Source organism: Trachemys scripta, chromosome 7 (genome assembly GCF_013100865.1).
Source record: "Trachemys scripta elegans isolate TJP31775 chromosome 7, CAS_Tse_1.0, whole genome shotgun sequence".
In the NCBI taxonomy this organism is placed as follows: domain Eukaryota; kingdom Metazoa; phylum Chordata; order Testudines; family Emydidae; genus Trachemys; species Trachemys scripta.
In genome coordinates, this window is record NC_048304.1 from 2270049 (window position 1) to 2289558 (window position 19510).

Sequence of the window (19510 nt, forward strand, 5' to 3'; positions counted from 1 at the left end):
TCTTGTGTAATTCCAAGTTTTTGTTCCACAACTGGGTCTTGACAAGATAACTGGAAGAAGGATCAGTTTACAGACCTGCGGGTGGCTATCTTACAACAGAAAAACTTCAAAAACAGACTCCAACAGAGACTGCTGAGCTGGAATTGACATGCAAACTAGATACAATCAACTCAGGATTGAATTAGGACTGGGAATGGCTGAGCCATTACAAACATTGAATCTATCTCCCCTTGTTAGTATTCTCACACTTCTTATCAAACTGTCTGTACTGGGCTAGCTTGATTATCACTTCAAAAAAATGTTTTTCCTCTTACTTAATTGGCCTCTCAGAGTTGGTAAAACAACTCCCACCTGTTCATGCTCTCTGTATGTGTGTATATATATCTCCTCAATATATTTTCCACTCTATATGCATCCGAAGAAGTGGGCAGTAGCCCACGAAAGCTTATGCTCTAATAAATGTTAGTCTCTAAGGTGCCACAAGTACTCCTGTTCTTTTTACACGTAGCGTAAAAGATAAGCTTTATTTTGTTTTTCCACAGATAAACAGGATTTAAAAAAACTATACTGTTTAGTATTAGCTTATGCCGCAATCCCGTAAACACATATGTACATGCTTAACTTGACTCATATGAGCAGTTCCCTTGACTTCCATAGGGGTATTCACAGGAGTAAAGTTATGTGCATATGTTTGGAAGATTGGGGTTCTAGAATTTAGTAAACAGTATTTGTTGAAATTATGCTACAAAGTGAATTTGCAGCAAGTAATTTTGATAGGGAAAGGAGACGTAGGTATAAGATTGTTAATATATATAACTCAGCATCACAGTCCTAAAGCTAATGCTGATTTATGATAGGCTGGAACACAACAGAGAAAGCAGTTAATCATAAATGAAAGGTTTTAGAATCTTCTAGACAAATGAAGTCTACATACTGAATATTTAAAATGAAGTCCATCACATTGCTATATATTTTCTCAAAATACAAATTAACATAACAGATGTATATTACTATCCCTTTTTATCCATACCAAGACTATCAAAGTTTCAATATAAAAACAAAGTAAAAACAATTGTCTTTACAGAAAACTGCAGGATATAACAATGAAACACCTGTTTATTTTATAAGTTAAAGCTACGAACAATTGTTTGCAATACATGTAACGTATGAGCTCAAACACCAAGACCAGTAAATAAATGAGTCTTTTTCTACAAAGTACTCAAGCTTTTGGATGAGTGCTACTGTGCTTTTCAGCAAATGAAACATTTTAATGAACATAACATGTCATGTCATCCATACTATATAAATCTACAGTAAGGCCTTGGCTACACTTGAGAATTAGACGAGTGTAGTCGCGCCACCAGCGCTGCAAGAGAGCTCTCGCAGCGCTGCAAGTACTCCACCTCTCCGAGGGGAGTAGCTTGCAGCGCTGCGAGCGAGCGTGCAGCGCTGCAGGCGCTGATTACACTGGCGCTTTACAGCACTGCACTCACTGCACTCGGGGGGGGGGGGGGGGCGTTTTCACACCCCTGAGCGCAGGAAGTTGCAGCGCTGTACAGCGCCAGTGTAGCCAAGACCTTAGTTTCACCGATTACATTTATAGCATTGAAGATTCCTACTAAACCTGGATTCATCCTTAATACTAGGATAAAGCACCAAAGACTAGACTGCAGAGAACAATCCTGGCACAAATAATAGGATACAGTAGGTTGAGTTGTCACTCCCATCATTGATATGATTTCTGGAATCATATAAATCCTGCATTCCATAAGCATGGAGCTAGAAACTGACAACATCCACACACCACTCCTTATCTGTTTTCAGCGTTGTACTGTGCAATACTGAATTAGAGAGGAGCCCAAACCAAAATCAAGAGCTGAACACCAATCTGGGGGGACAGTTTTGGATCCTCATACAAATATTATGGCTCAAGTTTATCTCATGTACATACTGTATTTATGCATTTCAGTAACAGTTCTTTGGGGTGGGGGTGTTATCCCATATTTTAATTTGTATGTTATATTTTATATTTATGCCTCCCTCCCCATAAAGGAATAGGCATTTTAGACCACTTCACCACACATTTCAACAGAATGATGTTTTGATACACAGCAATGACATTTTAAGGCACCGCCATTACACTTAATTGCAACAGGCTACCCTCCTATAAAATACCCCCTTGCAATGGCAGAGCACATACATTTCCATGTCAGTACTGAAGAACAGCTGAACTACCTGTCTCACCACAGCCTGGCCTGATCCCAGAGGGGGTTAATATCCCCACCACCACCGCTCATGTGGGGAAATATTGGGGGGCTGGGAGAGGCTCACCTGTGAGGACCATTGGGGGGAGGACAGCACTAAGCAAGATCTCATCTGCAAGGGGGGTTCACCTTGGGGAGTGCATGAGCATCTCATCTGGGGCACTGTACCGGGGAGGGGAAGCACCTCACCTGAGTCTCTAAACTGGAGAATGTATGAAAGGATGGGGGTCTCACATGGAGGTGTGAGAGAGAGAAACTGGGAAGAATATCTCCCCTGAGAGAGTGTGTGAGGAGGTGGGCAGCTCTCCACCTGTGTGTATGGGCATGCACTGTACCTGCAGGGGTTCTCACCTCGGGGACTGGGGGGGGGGGGCAGCATCTCACCTACGGGGGCTTGCCTCTCACCTGGGGCAGTGTGTGTGGGGGGCATGTACCGCACCTGTGGGGCATTCTCACCTGGGGAAGTGGGGGGGGGCATGCACCGCACCTGCGGGGGTTCTCACCTGAGGGAGTGGGGGTGTGGCGCCTCATCTACGGGGGCTCGCTTCTCACCTGGGACAGTGTGGGGGGGGCATGCGCCGCACCTGCAGGGGTTCTCACCTGGGGGGGTGGGGAGGTGGTATCTCACCTACGGGGGCTTGCCTCTCACCTGGGGCAGTGTGTGAGGGGGGGCATGTACCGCACCTGCGGGGCGTTCTCACCTGGGGAAGTGGGAGGGGGCGGCACCTCACCTACGGGGGCTCGCCTCTCACCTGGGGGAGTGTGTGTGGGGGACATGCACCGCACCTGCGGGGGCTCTCACCTGAGGGAGTGGGGGGGTGAGTGAGGACTCGCTTCTCACCTGGGGGAATCACGTCACTCACGGTGGAACCTGCGGCCACAGCAGAAGTTACGCGCTGCGCCTGCGCGCCGACGGGGGTGGGCGGAGCTTGATGCAGCTCGTGCCCCCTCCCCCACCCACCCGCCCGTTTAAAATGGCGACGTGCGGGGACGCGTGACGGGGGGGAGGATCGCCGAGTTATCGATAGGCCCCAGCATCATTCCTCCCTCTGACCCGCGAGGAGACCGGGAGCTGCGGGGCCTCCCTCCCGGCGCGCGCCCAGCGCGTTCCCGGGCACAGCCTGGGGCGGGCTCAGGGCGGGAGGTGCCCGCGTGCCGCTGAGGCGCTGGCGGCGGGGGGCGGGCGGGCTCGGCCCGCAGGGCGGGAGAGGCGTGTGTTGCGGGCCCGGTCGCTAGGGCTAGCCGGAGATCGCTGGCCCTGGAAGGGACGTACAGGTGTGTGGCGACACGTGTCGCAACCCGCCCCTGGTGACACTTCTCTGGTCCCTTCAAAACCATTTGCACCGGGATCGTGGGTCACACGTTGGATTCAGGTTTTTAGACTCCGATTTTAGTCCAACGGTCGGGTAATGGCAGGTCATTTGATAGCTCAACTTCTTCCTCAAGGTTTATCGCCTTTTCATAGACATATAATTTGAATGCTTTTTCTTAGGTGTACAGGATGATTCTTACTGTGAGAAGTAGTATTCATCATTCAGTAACCCCTCCCTGGTTGATGATTAAATTTTAATCCTTAAACTTCCACAGCTTCCGAGTAGGGTACAATTCTAGTATAGTCTGGGGAGGGAGAGGGAGAGGGTTAAATCGGTTATTAAACCTCTATGGCTGTCTCATGTTACTTTGGGGTTTTAGAAGACCTCGTATCTTGTGCTGTATTATCACATCATAGATTGTGTTGATCAGAGTTTGTTGGGTGTTAAAGAACATAAGAACGGCCATACTGGGTCCAACCAAAGGTCCATCTAGCCCAGTATCCTGTCTTCCAACAGCCACCAGTGCCAGGTGCTTCAGAGGGAATGAACAGCCCGGGCAATCCTCTAGTGAGGCATCACAAGTCATTCATTCCCAGTTTCTGTCAGTCAGCGGCTAGGGCTACTCAGAGCATGGGGTTACATCCCTGACCATCTTGGCTAATAGCCATCGATGGATCTATCTTGCATGAACTTACCTAATTCTTTTTTGAACCGAGTTATACTTCTGGTCTTCATAACATCTCCTGGCAATGAGTTCAACAGGGTGACTGTGTGTTGTGTGAAGAAGTACTTCCTTTTGTTTGTTTTAAACCTGCTGCCTATTAATTTAATTGGGGGACTCTTGGTTCTTATGTTGTATGAAGGGGTAAATAACACTTCTGTATTCACTTTCTCCATACCATTAATGATTTTACAGACTTCTATCATATGTCCTCACAGTCATCTTTTTTCCAGTCTAAAAAGTCCCAGTCTTTTTAATCTCTCCTCATACGGAAGCTGTTCCACACCCTTAATCATTTTTGTTGCCCTTCTCTAATGCTAATATTTTGAGAAGTTAAGGACAACCTTAATGGAAAAATTGATAGTTTATTTAACAACAAAAATAGTTTACAGAGCTAGGACTAAAGAGAGAAGATGTTAGCTGCAAAAGAAGGGCGAAAGAACGGTTAGGCTGATTTGGGGAGACAACAGATGGTAGTGGAACTCTGTAGTTTAAGCTAAAGTGATGTTAAAATTCATTTCACACAACTCTGTCGAAAAAGTCTGAAGCTTATGTGACAAGAAGGCAGGGCCTGAAGTCCACAAAAAGCTGATACTCAGGCAGAAAGCCTGAGGTTAATCAGATAAGTGGAACAAGCAGGTGTGAGGTGGGGAAGCAGCTATGTGCCTGCTCAGGACAAAACTGACCAGTAGGCCTTCTGCCAACCGCAGTGAGTGATAATTAAACAGACTGGAAGCGGGAAAATCATATTGTAATGTACATATTTATTTAGATTTCTACCAGTTTGTACCAAAAAGGCACCTAACATTTGCTCTAGGCACCTTGTGACTCAAAAATTACAGTTAATGTTAAAACCATCATAAAACTTAGCCCCAGTGTAGACTAAGTAGCCTGTCATGCTTCTGAGGTGTGATTGGTAGCAATATGTTTATAACAACAACTGCTATAGAATTTGTTTTGTTAGTTCAATAGCCATTTTCACTTGATTTAGACCACTGTTTTCTTCTTTAACTGCTCACTTTACTGCTATATTTGAATTGTTCTTTAAATATTGCATGGTTACTAATTCTTCATGACAATGATGTATAAACATAAGGATTGGAAATTATGTCACTATACAGTATACATTGACTAGAACTCCTAAAAAGGATGTGTTTAGCTTTTGGTAAGTGCTTGAAGAATAATTTTTTTAAGAAAAATGCAAATTTGTCTGTCTTTCCTTCTGGTTCACTCCTACTATGCGCTAAACTTAACCCAATTCACTTCACAACCTGTTTCAATGAACACACATTTTTTACCTTAATATATTCAGATGCTCCCCGGGTTACACAAGACCCAACTTATGCAAATTTGCACTTACGGAAAAAGTTCCATAAGCCAGAAATAGGATTTTTGAGTTGCGGAAATTTGTGTAACGTGCAGGTATATGTTTCCGACTTACGCAAAATTCGAGTTACGCAAGGCTTTCTGGACCAGAATGATTGCGTAAGTCAGGGGGCATCTGTAATAGGAAACACCAACATATGGACTCCCCTTCCTGATGGAAAGACCCCCAAGCACAATATGGGGTTAGTTCTCCTGTCTTTTGAATTAAAATACAAATGTTAGCGGCATTATGTTGGGAACTGAATTGACTTAATTTAGATTATTCAGTGTGCTGCAGAATATTTGATGTCTGATATTTAAAAACAGGCTGCTTTAAGGCCCCCACTGATATATTGTGGCTCAGTATCCATGGGAATATTACTGTAATTTTCTTCACCCACTCCTGACTCAGACGTATTTGAGAGCATCAGTTAGGCTTGGAGCAGCCTGCCAGTTAATGTATGCCAAGTGGCCTCCCCTGCTGTGTAAAGCTCCATTTCAGCTATAATGACAATTTGTCAGCTTGTTCTGTACTGCATTGTTTGGAATTGGCCCTGCGCCTTTTCAGACTGTCATCTCTTCCAGTTTGGGATTCCCTTATCTGACTGTTGCCATTTCTCCTTTACAATGCCACGTACACTTATATTGCACCATAACTAATAAATAGTAATCCTAATGACAAAGTAAGAAAGCATCTTGTTGCCCTGCAGGAGGTCCCAAAGCTCTGTGCTATCATTCCAGATTTACTGAATCACTGGCTAGAGCAGAAAGGGGAGAGGGATTATGAGTTATAGTGGAAACTTCAAACTTCCTTTGAAGTAGTAAGTAAAGAGAAATACCATCTGTGAATGGATTGAGTTATTCTTTCTGGATATTAATTTATTTTTACAAAATCAAGAGTCATACCATGTCTCTTCTCATCACATAATAAAATCGTAGACATATAGGGCTGGATGAAACCACAAGAGGTCATCTAGTCCAGCTCCCTGTGCTGAGGCAGGACCAACTATACCTAGACCATCCCTGATAGGTGTTTGTCCAAACCTCCAGTGATGGAGATTCCACAACCTGCCTTGGAAAAATGTTCCAGGGCATAATTATCCTTCTAGTTTTCCTAATATCTAACCTAAATCTCCCTTGCTGGAGATTAAGCCTATTACTACTTGTCCTACCTTCAGTGGGCATGGAGCACAATTGATCGCTGTATTCTTTTTAAGAGCCCTTAATGTATTTGAAGACTTAGCAGGTTCTCCCTTAGTCTTCTTTTCTCAAAACTAAACATGCCCAGTCTTTCTTTAACCTTTCCTCATAGGTGTGGTTTTCAAAAAAAATTTTTAAATAATTTTCGTTGCTCTCCCCTGGGCTCTCTCCAATTTGTCCTCATTTTTGTTAAAGTGTGGGCCCAGAGTTGGACATAATATTCTACCTAAGGCAGTGGTCGCCAAAGCAGTGGTCACCAACCCATTGATCGCGATTGACTGGTTGATCCTGGAGCCTCTGCCAGTCAAGCATGATTTATGGGCCACTAAAAGTCTGGCGGCGCAGCGGGGCTCAGGCAGGCTGCCTGCCGTGGCCTCACGCTGTGTCCAGAAGTGGCTGGCTGCTGGCACATCTCTGCAGCCCCTGGGTGGGGAGGGGAGCGGCAGCTCCAAGCCCTGACCTCAGCACTGTTTGCAGGCAGCGCATGGAGACCTGTTGCCCTCCTCCCCCCGGAGGCTGCAGAGACGTGCCAGCAGCCAGCTGCTTCTGGGAGCAGCATGAGGCCAGGGCAGGCAGGCAGCCTGCCTGAGCCCTGCTGCGCCACTGGATGGGAACCTCCTGTGGTAAACACTTCCTGCCCGGAACCTACACCTCACACCCCTTCCCCTGCCCGGAGCCCCCTCCTGCACACAAATTCCCTCCCAGACCCTCACCCCCTCCTGTACCCCAATCCCCTGCACCAGCCTGGAGTCCCCTCCTGCACCAAACTCCCTCCCAGAGCCCACACCCCTCACCCTTTTCTATACCCCAACACTCTGCACCAGCCCTGAGCCCCCTCCTGCCCCAAACTCCCTCCTACACTCCTCACCCTCTCCTGCAACCCAGTCACCTGCCTCAGCCAATGCACACTCCACAGTTGAGAATGTTACACTGATTTGTGACCATCCCTGAAGGATTTTGGATCTATAAACTACAAATGACGCTAATAAAATGTAAAATTCATGAAATGTCCCATGGATTCTGTGAGATTAGGTGCAGTGTGACCCTATGACCCTTGCACCCAAACTCCTTCCCAGAGCTTGCACCCTTTACTCCTGCACCCCAATCCCCTGCCCCAGGCTCAGCCCAGAGCCCCCTCCCACACTCCAAACCTGTCGGCCTCAGCCCAGAGCCTGCACCCCTGCCCCAGCCCAGTGAAAGTGAGTGAGGCAGGGGTAGGAGGAGAGCGAGTGATGGAGGGAGGGGGGAATGGAGTGAGTGGGGCGAGGCCTCGGGGAAGGGGCAGGGTAGATCCTGGGTTGATGTTAAATTCAAAAAGTGATCTTGTGCATAAAAAGGTTGGAGACCACTGATCTAAGGCCTCACCAATGCCAAGTAGAGTGGGACAGTTACCTCCTGTGTCTTACATATCACACTGTTAATACACCCCAGAATGATAGTAATCTTTTTTACAACTGCATTACATTGTTGACTCTCATTCGGTGTGATCCTGCTATAACCTTAACATCCTTTTTGCAACATTACTGCCTTGTTAGTTATGCCCCATTTTCCATTGTGCATTTGACTTTTTTCTTCCTTAGTGTACTACTTTGCACTTGTCTCTGTTGATGTTAATCACGTTTTCAGACCAATTCTCCAATTTGTCATGATTATTTTGGATTCTAATCCTGCCTTTCAAAGTGCTTGCAACTCCTCCCAGCTTGGTGTGACCCATAGATTTTATAAGCATACTCTCCACCCCATTATCCAAGTCATTAATATTGAATAGTACTGGATACAAGACTGACCTCTGTGGAACTCCCCCCACCACAAACACAGTTTGATAGTGAACCATCGATGATTACTCTGAGTACAGTCCTTTAACCGCTTTTGCACCCACCTTATAGTAATTTAATCTAGACCACGTTTCCCTAGTACTCATGAAAGTGTCATGTGCAACCGTGCCAAAAGCCTTTCTAAAAAAAAAGATACATCACGTCTCCGCCAGTCCTATCCGGTGGGCCAGTAACCCTGCCAAAAAAAGAAATTAGGTTGGTTTGGTATGATTTGTTCTTAAATAATAGCCAATATGAATTTGTAATCACCCTTTTAACCTATAGGTGCTTTCAAATTGATTAATAATTTGTTCCAGTATCTTTCCAGGTATCGAAGTTAGGCTGACTGGTCTATAATTCTCTGGGTCCTCTTTGTTCCCCTTTTTAAAAATAAATACTGTTTGACTTTCTTGAGTCCTCTGGGACCTCACATGTCCTCCATGAGTTCTCAAATATAACTGCTAATGGTTCTGAGGTTGCTTCAGCTACTCCTTAAGTACCCTAGGGTGAATTCCATCAGACCATGCCATCTTGAACACATTTAACTTATCTAAATATTTCTTAACCTATTTACCTTTTAATGATGACTGAACATCAGCCTTCTTGAGGTCATCAGTTATTAACTCTCCTTCCTTGCTAAGTAGAGGATCTATGCTTTCCTTTCTGTTTCTCTTGCTATTGATGTATTTATAGAGTCTCTTATTGCCTTTTTTATCCCTTGCTAGGTTTGTGCCTTAGCTTTTGATTTTGTCCCCTGTAACCGTACGGAACTCACCCCTGTGGCACCTCCTGCTGGTACCTTCTGGGAATTAGCTCTCCAGCTGTCAAAGCGCCCTTTGCAGACCGGTGTCCCGCTTTTCCTGGCCCTCGTGTCCCTCCCTCGGACCCCCACACATAGCCCTCAGTTAAGGTCACCTTTTTTTATACCTACTAGTGGACTTTTGTCATCTGCCACCTTTGAACCTAATCTAGATTGCCAGGTCTGTGTGCAAAGATCCTCTTCCTCTTCTTGGTCAGATTGACCCCATTTCTTCCCAATAGTCCTTCCCAGAAAAGCATCCAATGATCCAGGAAGTCAACACCCTCCTGTTGACATCATCTGTGTAGCCATGCATTCATCTCCAGGATGTGTGTATCCCTCATGGGCCATTATCTTCAACTAGGAGGATGGGTGAGAACACCTGCATCCCTAAATCCCTTCATCTTTGCTCCTGGAGCCCTGTACCCACAGGTGATCTGCTTAGGGTCAGACCTGGCAGTATCATTAGTGTCTACATGGATGAGCAGCATGGGGCAGTAGTGAAAAGGACCCATGAATCTCAGCAACCTTTCCGTAATGTCTCGGGTGCTGGCTCCAGGCAGGCAACATGCTTCCAAAAAATCTCTGAGATTAATATCTCAGTTGATCTCCTTGACTGGTGTGTATCCTAGTAACCAAAACTAATCCTCAGTTATTATGTTATGTACACACAAAGCTATGTTAAAAGAACATTATTAAGGATGCAAAGTCAAATACTCAAAAGTTAGGAAATGCCATAATTAAGATTATCTGCAGCCTTTATAATAGGCATCCCTATAATATGACTCTGGATTTGATTAAAAGAATTGTAAGACAAAGATAGAGCTTTGAATTGTGGAAAGAAGTGACATCTCTAGGAGACAAATGACAGTAAAAAAGTAACGTCCAGAGACTTAATCACATGGAGTATGTAAATGTTATTTCAGATACAAGTCCTTATCTGCTCTCCCTGAGCTTTCAGACCAGAAACATTTTCCAGTTGCTGGAAATGGATATATTGTCCTTCCCTATTAGTTTAAGATAATGATACTTTTCTTTCTAAGAGCCCCATTCTCCCCTTTAAGCAGAGGGGAGCTGAAATCAAGATTTGGCTGAGGAGGCATGGAAAAGCGGAGGGAATCCACTGCAGATGTATATCTGTATAACTAGGTCACTCAAAGTGTGAAAAATCCACGCCCATAAGCAACACAATTAGACTGACCTTACCCCGTTTCTAGGCAGCTCTGTGTTGATGGGAGAGCTTCTTCCATCGACAAAACTACCACTTCTCAGGGAGGTGGATTAACTATGCCAACGGGAGAAGCTCTCCTGTCAGTCTTAATTTAAGCACTACAGCTGCATTGGTGCAGCTGTGCTGATGCAGCATTTTAAGTGTAGACCTGCTCTAAGTTTACAGAATTTCCCCCCTTCTCACTAAACCCCACAGAAACCCCTCTATAGGGATTCTGTGGGATCCAGATCTTCAGATTTGTGGAGGGAGTGTGGCTAGGCCACTTTCCACAGAATGCTCGCACTTCTCCAAACCACAAAGGAAACTAACAAATTTAGTGCAGATCTGATTTTGGTCAGGTTTCCTGATTCCATGCTGTGGAATCACACTTTTGCTTAGAGAGGGTTCTGAGAACAACTAGGGTCAAGGGAATTGCTCACGAAGGAATAGAGGCACAAGGAGCCCCGCCCTTCCTCCCCTCCCACCCCCTGGCACTCCAGTGGATTGGCCAAGCACTCTTGTATTCCCCTGAGTGTGAGAATTTAGCACCCAAAGTGGAACAAGCCCCTTGGAAGTGAGCAGGAAAGGATAGTGAGGGAGCAGGTCCCTGTCTCTGTTTCCTCTCTGCAGTGGTCAACAAACTTGTCCAGGTGCAGAGAAGAATACACGCTGCAACTTGCAGTTGAGTGAAGCAATGATAACGTGCTCTACTCCAGGAGGTATTGGCACTAAATATCTTTGTAATCCTCCAATGTGGAGCACAGTCCTAAAAAGCGTAATTGAGATCTGCGTATTGTCAGACTTTATAGGGGTCCACCCACATGTATCCAAATTTGCCAAATTTCAGCTCAGTTAATTATTCAGCAAACTTTTAAACCTTGAAAACCAGGAGAAGCAAGTATTTTACCAGAAAACATAGACCCTTTAGACACAGTTGTTGGGCAAGTTTTCTTGGATGTATGAATCTGCATTGAGCAATAAATACTAAGTTCCTCTATTATACTTGTGATTAATTTAGTTTAGGGCAACAGGTTTTTGTTTACAAGTATGTTGCTTAACAAAGTATGGAAATAGCTGATAAACTTGCTATTATTAACTGAAAGAAGATCTAACAGCTCTGTGCAACATTTGTGGTAATGAACTCTATCCCTTCAGAGCATTTCATTAATATATATACCAGCATATGAGAGCATCTAGGAAAAGTGGCAGCTTATCTTGTTTTACTATTGTACAGGGGCAATCTGTGCTTTGTTCTTGTAGTTACCTTAAAGCTAAGAGTTTTCTTTGCAGCTGTTAAGATGCTATGAGAGTAATTATAGTCCTATTCTGACACCACGTAACTATATTGGTGTATCAATAGTTTTATTTCAGCTTTTATAGTGTATCAGGAGACGTATCATCCCTTTTAGTGTCTGTTAGCCCTCATTTAACTCAGAGTTTTGAAACTACTTCACTGATGTCAACTTGAATACTAAATAATTATGATTGTTTAGATTACTAAAAAAACCCACATAATCAGTAGGAACTTCTAAATAGCATTAGCTGCTTTTGTCTATCCAGTGGAGCCATTTTAATGCTATATGATTGATCTTTATATAATGCAGTTAAATTTCCCATGATTTCTTTAGAACTTGGTTTAGATTAATTTAAGTGATACATTGAGTACATTGTCTATTGTAAGTTGTACAGTAGAGTTGTCAGTCTGGAAATAAACTATTTTCATCTTACCCTCAATATTTCAGAAGGTTTTGGCCTTAAAAAGAATGTATGGCTTTGCCATAGAGCTTTTATCTATCTGATCACTGCATGGATTTATATATATACAATGTATTTATTTAATCTGTGAAATTCACTAATAGTTTAGCAAGCTTAAAAGGGGTTAGGCGTTTGTATGAAGAGAAATAATATTTGCAGTCACACTAGCAAGGTTAAAAATCCTTGTGCTTAAGGGCATAAACTGAGTACTATCTGGAGTCAAAAGGGAATTCCTTCACCTTTTATGGCACAGTATTAAACAATGGAGAAGAGTGTTATGGAGGTTTTCCTCTGAAGCAATATCAAGTATATCAGAGGCAGGATATTGGATTTGACAGCCCCAAATGGTCTGTTCTCACGTGGCATTTCCTGTGTTCTTTTGTGCTAAGACAGGATAAATTTTTGATTTTTGTCTTCTTTCCATCATACCATTTTTTCACTGAAAAGATTTTAAAAAATGGCCAACGTATAGTTTGGTTTAGTTCATCCATCTAACTTACACAGTTCTAAAAACTAAGGCTATTTTACTTATTTCTTGTTCACATTGTTATGGTTTAAAGTTTCTCATGTTCTGCACTACATATAGAGGACTATTGCGATATCTTTATATCTTTGAATACATTTTTGGTGAAGATAACATACACACAGCACACAAGTGCAGTCAAAGAACACACACATAGAAAGGCAGATAAATATACAAACTCAAAGACAAATTTTGAGGAATGGTGAGCATCTGCACTTACTGGTTTCCTTGGAGTTAAGCGTGCTCAAGACCTTATAGAATCAAGCCCAAGAAGAGGTAACATGGAATTGATATAAAATAAAATACAATATGAAAATAAATTAAGAGTTTAAACCCAGTGTAACTTTTCATGAAATAACGTAGTGCATATGACACTGATACACTTTTGATATAGTTATGTATAGGCAATATCAGTATTCAAGTCGCTTTTAATATGGTTCAATAAGTTTCTTTAAACTGCTTTGTGCTCTGGTAATTCACTTTGTATTTATAGATTACTCTTTCAAAAGATGATGGATGCAGTGGATTTTGAACATTCATGTGCCTGTCTTCTCTCTCATAGATTTCCTCTGTCCCTCAATCTTTACTAACTGTATAGAGTGTTCCACACTACAGATAACAGAAATATGTGGATTTATAAGGGAAAGATTTTGTGTAGCTGCAGGGGAGACTTGTGTTATTAAGTACCTATATGGTTATGGAGATTATCTATTCCTGATAATGCAGGGCTTGAATTAAAGTCCTACATTGATATTAATACATTGTTATGCAACATTTGTGTAAACATGTCTTTTTGCTTGTTTCTGTGGCATGGAATAAAAATTCTCGTTTACAGTGTTACAACTGAGTAGTCAGTCATCCAAGTCCTCTGATGTGCTCATGGGTTGGATCTGTGTGCAAAAAAAAGAGGTGCGGACTTCCTCTTCCAGACAGTCAGTTCTGTACTAAAAAGCAGTCATTGGTAAAAACAGGCCAAGGCACATGTATTATATGCTTTTTTTACTAAGTGTGGTGGGCCCTACAGGCATTGGCTGTCCCCTCCTGCCAGCCCCACTGCCTTGACACACCCTGCCCTAAGAAGGAACCCTGCTGGAAAGGAGGAGCAGTGAGTTCAGACCTCCAGGGGTTACCCAGAGAGGCCTTCCATGATCAACTGCAGGTAGAACCAGTGAGAGTTGGTCCTCTGGCACCTAGAAGGGCCAGAAACAGGTGGAGGCCAATCAGAGCTCAGCAGGCCAGATAAAAAGGGTGGACTGCTTTTATTAGGTGCCAGTTAGGAAGCCATTAGAGGCAAGGGTGTTCCTGTCCTTACCTAAGTAACCTGGCCCAGTGAGGGACCTAACCTTGACAACACCAGCCATGGATCTCTAGGAAGGGCTAGTGTTTAAATACTATAGAGTTTAATGCCCAGCTGGCTATTTTGAGTTGAGATTTAATTTGTATTTTGTTAGCTGCAGAAGAGGTCTGGACTGAGAGGTGACCTGGGCGGAGGGCTTGGCCGCAGTAACAGCAAACCATTGAGGAACCAGGAACAATAAGGAGGGCTGGAGTGGAAGAGTCTCTACAACCTGACCTGAGGTGTACCCTGGGGAGTGAGTGCATGTTGTAAGTCGTGACTGCATTTGTTTTAAGCCAGAATGTACATGCCATAAAAATGTTTCTAACAGGAAGTTGGCAATTTTTCTTTAAATGTACATGTCATGGCGCATGAACAAAGGCCATACCCCCTGAAACAAAGTTTTCACTACATACCCTTTATAAAACCACACATGCATGCACAGGCTGCTTAACAGCAGGCAAGATGACATGAATACACTGTTCACTTGGAAAACATGAATCAAGTGTGGCTTTAGATTAATTGCTTATGCTGTACAAAAACAGTGTGAATAACATGGATTACTATAAGGCCCACTTTAAATTAATGAGTTCAGTGTTATAGGTACTCTGCCGCTGCTATGCATGAGAGTTATCCTGTTCAGAGATAATGCAGGTGAAGAGATACATTGTTTGCTTACCAGTTTACATTATTAGAGATAACAGCAACAAACCTTGTTCGTGTGGACTGATTATTTGAGTTTTCACAAGGATTTCACAGATCTAGAACAACAAAGACTATATTCTCCTCTCCACTAGGTAGCTTGAACGAGTGCAAAGAATTAGGATTTGGGGCCAGTTAAAAGAGGGCTGGCAGTTTCTTCCACCCTGTAGTGATTTGTCACCAGCTCTGTTGCATTAATTCCCTACCTGCAGAAACTTGCAGCGAGAGTGGGAGAGGGAGCACCTGTTCTGCACAGCATGCTTTCCTTGCAAAGCAAAAAACGTCAAGCTGCAAATTACTGTGTAGATCAATGCTGATATTTTCACGCATTAACTTCCCTGCCAGGAGTTCCAACTATCTACTGGCAGGGGAGAATCATACAGGACAGGATGCTAGAGGATCTAATGGCAGCATAGTACAAGAGAGAAACATGCTCAAGGTTTGTGTGTGGGTCAGGGGTGATTTGTGAGTTGTGCCGAGGCATCATGATTATAGCAAATGATCCAAGCTCTGCGGGGCTTGGGCCCAATTTTTCATAGATATTTGTCCTTCATGAGATGTGGGGAAAAGAGAAGGCTGCTGTGGACTGCTCCCCCTTCTTTTGTATATTGGAGAGCTGAGAGGGTCCCCATCCCATGTAACCCTTGGGGCAATCACTCCAGAATGTGACCCCTTTCAATAGTATGCAAACCTAAAGTAAAGATAAGGAGCAAAATTCTCTTGACTTCAGTAGGATCAACTGAACATGAGCTGCCAGTATGATGCTGTGGCCATAAAAGGGAATCTTGAGCAGGAGTAGAGAGGTTATTTTACCTCTCTTTTTGGTACTGGTGTGACTGCTGCTGGAATGCTGTGTCCCGTTCTGGTGTCCACAATTCAAGACAGATGTTGATAAATTGGAGAGGGGTCAGAGAAGAGCCATGAGAACGATGAAAGGATTTTAAAAACATGCCTTATAGTAATCAACTCAAAGAACTCAATCTATTTTTACCTTAACAAAGAGAAGGTTAAGGAGTGACTTAATCGCAGTCTATAAATATCTATCTGGGAAACAAATATTTAATAATGGGCTCTTCAGTGTAGCAGAGAAGGTATAATATCCAATGGCTGGAAGTTGAAGTTAGACAAATTCACAAAGGAAATAAGGCATACATTATTAAAAGCGAGGCTAATTAATTGTTGGATCCATTACCAAGGGTTGTGGTAGATTCTCCATTACTGTAAATATTTAAATCAAGATTGGATGTTTTTCTAAAAGATTTGTTCTAGGAATTATATGTTACATGGCCTGTGTTGTACAGGAGGGCATACTAGATGCCACAATGGTCCCTTCTGGCCTTGGGGAATCTATGAACTGACAATAGAATTTGGGCTAGGTTCTGTTAAAAACCTGTGATATTCCAATGTTGGAAAAAAGGTGAATCTGAAGAAGTAGTCAGTCCTGAAGAGGGTGTTGCTTGGGTCTAGTTAACTCACAAGGAGTGAAAGAAATGCAGAAAACTTTAAAGTGGTCAAAAGAGGATTTTGCTGTGTTTATTTTTTCATAATTTATCAGTCATTTTTTAGCCTGTAAAATCTAGTGTGCAATGTTAATGCCATGGCCTGATTCTTCTATCCCTACTCTTGGAGTAAATCAGGAGCAGCTCCACTGAAGTCAGTGGGAATTACATTTCTGTAAAGCCTGTGATGGTGAGAAAAGAATCAGGCCCAGTGAATTCCCAGACTTTCCTTTCATTTTTACATTTCATACTCTTTAACTTAGGGTTTAGGAAAGATAGAAGACAGAGCAATGGAGTAAACTACTTAAAAGGAGCAGATCTCATTGTGGAAATGGCATGGTGCCCTGGGATGCTTCAGGGAGCCTAATAAAATAAACATTGCTGCTGGCTGTGATGGTACCTTGAGAACAGCTCCATATGTTTCAGGCCCACCAGATAACAAATGGCAATATGACAAAGGGAAGAGAGCGAAAGCAGCATTAAATAAATATATATTTTTAATTGGCTTGTACTCACCTCCCAGCATGAGGCAGAAATTTGATTTGGCAGAAAAAGCAATATTTTTAATTGCCTTGCCCTGATCTCCTTGTTGTGATGCTTTATCCAAACTGGCAACTTGACATCATCATGCATATGTTTTATATGGTCCTTGTATGTTGTAGGCCAAGTTAACAGATCCAGGTAGCATCATACATCTTTCATAGAAATACCCAAAAACATCTTGCTGTTGTCTTGTAGGTTTACACAATCCATCATATTACAAACTAGCAGGTCAAATTCTGCTGTCAGGCATATTTTAAATCTGGAGTAAATCCACAGGAATAGAATCCTGTATACATTGAAGATGTTGAATACGTGACTCTAGCCTTTTTTAAGACCAACAAAGGGAATCTTACCTTCCAAATCGTCTTACCCAGCAAGCATTTTTTAAAGATTCTGGTAATAAATATTGCTACCTGAAGGCACTAATCCCCACTCCCCCGCTCCCAAATCTTACATGTAGCCTGTATTAATTCTTTGCAAAATTTCAAGGTAGGGTACTGTAGTGAGCCGGTGTGGCACCCCTCCGTCTCGGAGGGTAGAGCCCCGGCGCAACCCTACTACAGGTACCTAAACTGAATTTTCTCTAAAAACAAATCCCCCAATAGCAGTGCCGTTTGCAAGTAATATGTTTGCTCTGAAATGGAATTTGAGGATTATTGATTGTTACATTTATATGTTTCGGTGTCATGTGTACCCCTGCCACAGAATGAGAACGAAGCAATGAAACATGCTTTGCATATGTCAGGGCCAGGATGCCAGTGTGCAGAGATCACAGCAAAAGGAGCAGGACAAGCCAATACAAAATGCTTCTTGCTTCTGTAGCTATTTACAGACATTCCTTTCATGCGTCAGTCTCCTGTAGAGGGTCAGAACCTCAGCTGTATTTGCAGCTGAAGGTGGGCACTATAGAATCCTTGATACCTCCACCAGTTTGAGGCCATGTGACTGCTGTTCCAATGCCCACTGTAAATTAAAGCAACCTGAAAGCTGATCTAATATGTGTTGCCCCCCAAAGACTGTTCTGACAGCCAGGAATCTCTGTGACTTCAGGACGCACTGGAAATGCCCCCATTACTGAGGTGGCGTAAGATCGGCTGTAGAGGCCATATGCCAAAGACTGACCACACTGACTTTAAGGCTGCTTTGAGCCACTAGGACAGTGCAAAGAAGCTGGCATGCAGAACACGCCAGATGGAGTCAGAAGAATTATTCTGAACTTACGCCAGGGTGACTGAAAGCAGAACTAGTCCACCACCTCCGCTGTGCTGGATACTGCTCATTTATGGCTCTCATAGGAGCAGCTGCATCAAAGGATGATTAGGAACGGTTGGGGAGAATACCTCCGGGGCCGGTCAACAAAATCAAACGCCTTTCAGACCATCGTCTGAATATATATTTAAGGCCACTCGTCCTGAGCTGAAACCTGAAAGGGATTCTTAGATTCATAGATTCTAGGACTGGAAGGGACCTCGAGAGGTCATCGAGTCCAGTCTCCTGGCAGGACCAAATACTGCCTAGACCATCTCTGATAGACATTTATCTTACCTACACTTAAATATCTCCAGAGATGGAGATTCCACACCCTCCCTAGGCAATTTATTCCAGCGTTTAACCACCTGACAGTTAGGAACTTTTTCCTAATGTCCAACCTAGACCTCCCTTGCTGCCGTTTAAGCCCATTGCTTCTTGTTCTATCCTTAGAGGCTAAGGTGAACAAGTTTTCTCCCTCCTCCTTATGACACCCTTTCAGATACTTGAAAACTGCTATCATGTCCTCTCTCAGTCTTCTCTTTTCCAAACTAAACAAACCCAATTCTTTCAGCCTTCCTTCATAGGTCATGTTCTCAAGACCTTTAATCATTCTTGTTGCTCTTCTCTGGACCCTTTCCAATTTCTCCACATCTTTCTTGAAATGCGGTGCCCAGAACTGGACACAATACTCCAGCTGAGGCCTAACCAGAGCAGAGTAGAGCGGAAGAATGACTTCTTGTGTCTTGCTCACAACACACCTGTTAATACATCCCAGAATCATGTTTGCTTTTTTTGCAACAGCATCACACTGTTGACTCATATTTAGCTTGTGGTCCACTATAACCCCTAGATCCCTTTCTGCCGTACTCCTTCCTAGACAGTCTCTTCCCATTCTGTATGTGTGAAACTGATTTTTTCTTCCTAAGTGGAGCACTTTGCATTTGTCTTTGTTAAACTTCATCCTGTTTAACTCAGACCATTTCTCCAATTTGCTCTATAAAGAGCTACAAAAGCAAACCGCATTTGTATTGGCTTGTCCTGTTCCCCTCACTGTGACCGCTGCACATTGGCACCATGGCCCTGAAAATGCAAAGCATTTTTGATTCCTTTATTCTCATTCTGTGGCAGCGGTGCACATAGCAGACTCTGTACACCTATTATACAATTACAGTCAACCTTCTTCACTCCCCCAGTTCTTTTTCAAAGCAAGTACAT

The 19510-nt window shown here is 43.4% G+C and overlaps 1 protein-coding gene and 1 long non-coding RNA gene across 7 annotated transcripts in view; one reads left to right on the plus strand and one right to left on the minus strand.

Moving 5' to 3' along the window:
• CFAP20DC (CFAP20 domain containing) overlaps nucleotides 1–3346 on the minus strand; it is a 174086-nt gene extending 170740 nt beyond the window's left edge. Inside the window, exon 1 of one of the 2 annotated variants that reach the window (XM_034776221.1) lies at nucleotides 3106–3346. The gene's annotated coding sequence lies outside the window, so the exon portion shown is untranslated. Of the gene's footprint in view, nucleotides 1–3066 lie in introns of both variants that reach the window. The other variant, XM_034776223.1, reaches the window with a different exon arrangement.
• Nucleotides 3347–3587: 241 nt separating this feature from the next.
• Nucleotides 3588–19510, plus strand: part of LOC117881027 — a 261286-nt gene continuing 245363 nt past the window's right edge. For 4 of the 5 annotated variants that reach the window (XR_004646666.1, XR_004646665.1, XR_004646668.1 and 1 more), the window contains exons 1-2: nucleotides 3588–3637; nucleotides 14416–14569. This is a non-coding gene — a long non-coding RNA (uncharacterized LOC117881027). The remainder of the gene's footprint in view (nucleotides 3638–14415; nucleotides 14570–19510) is intronic. The other variant, XR_004646669.1, reaches the window with a different exon arrangement.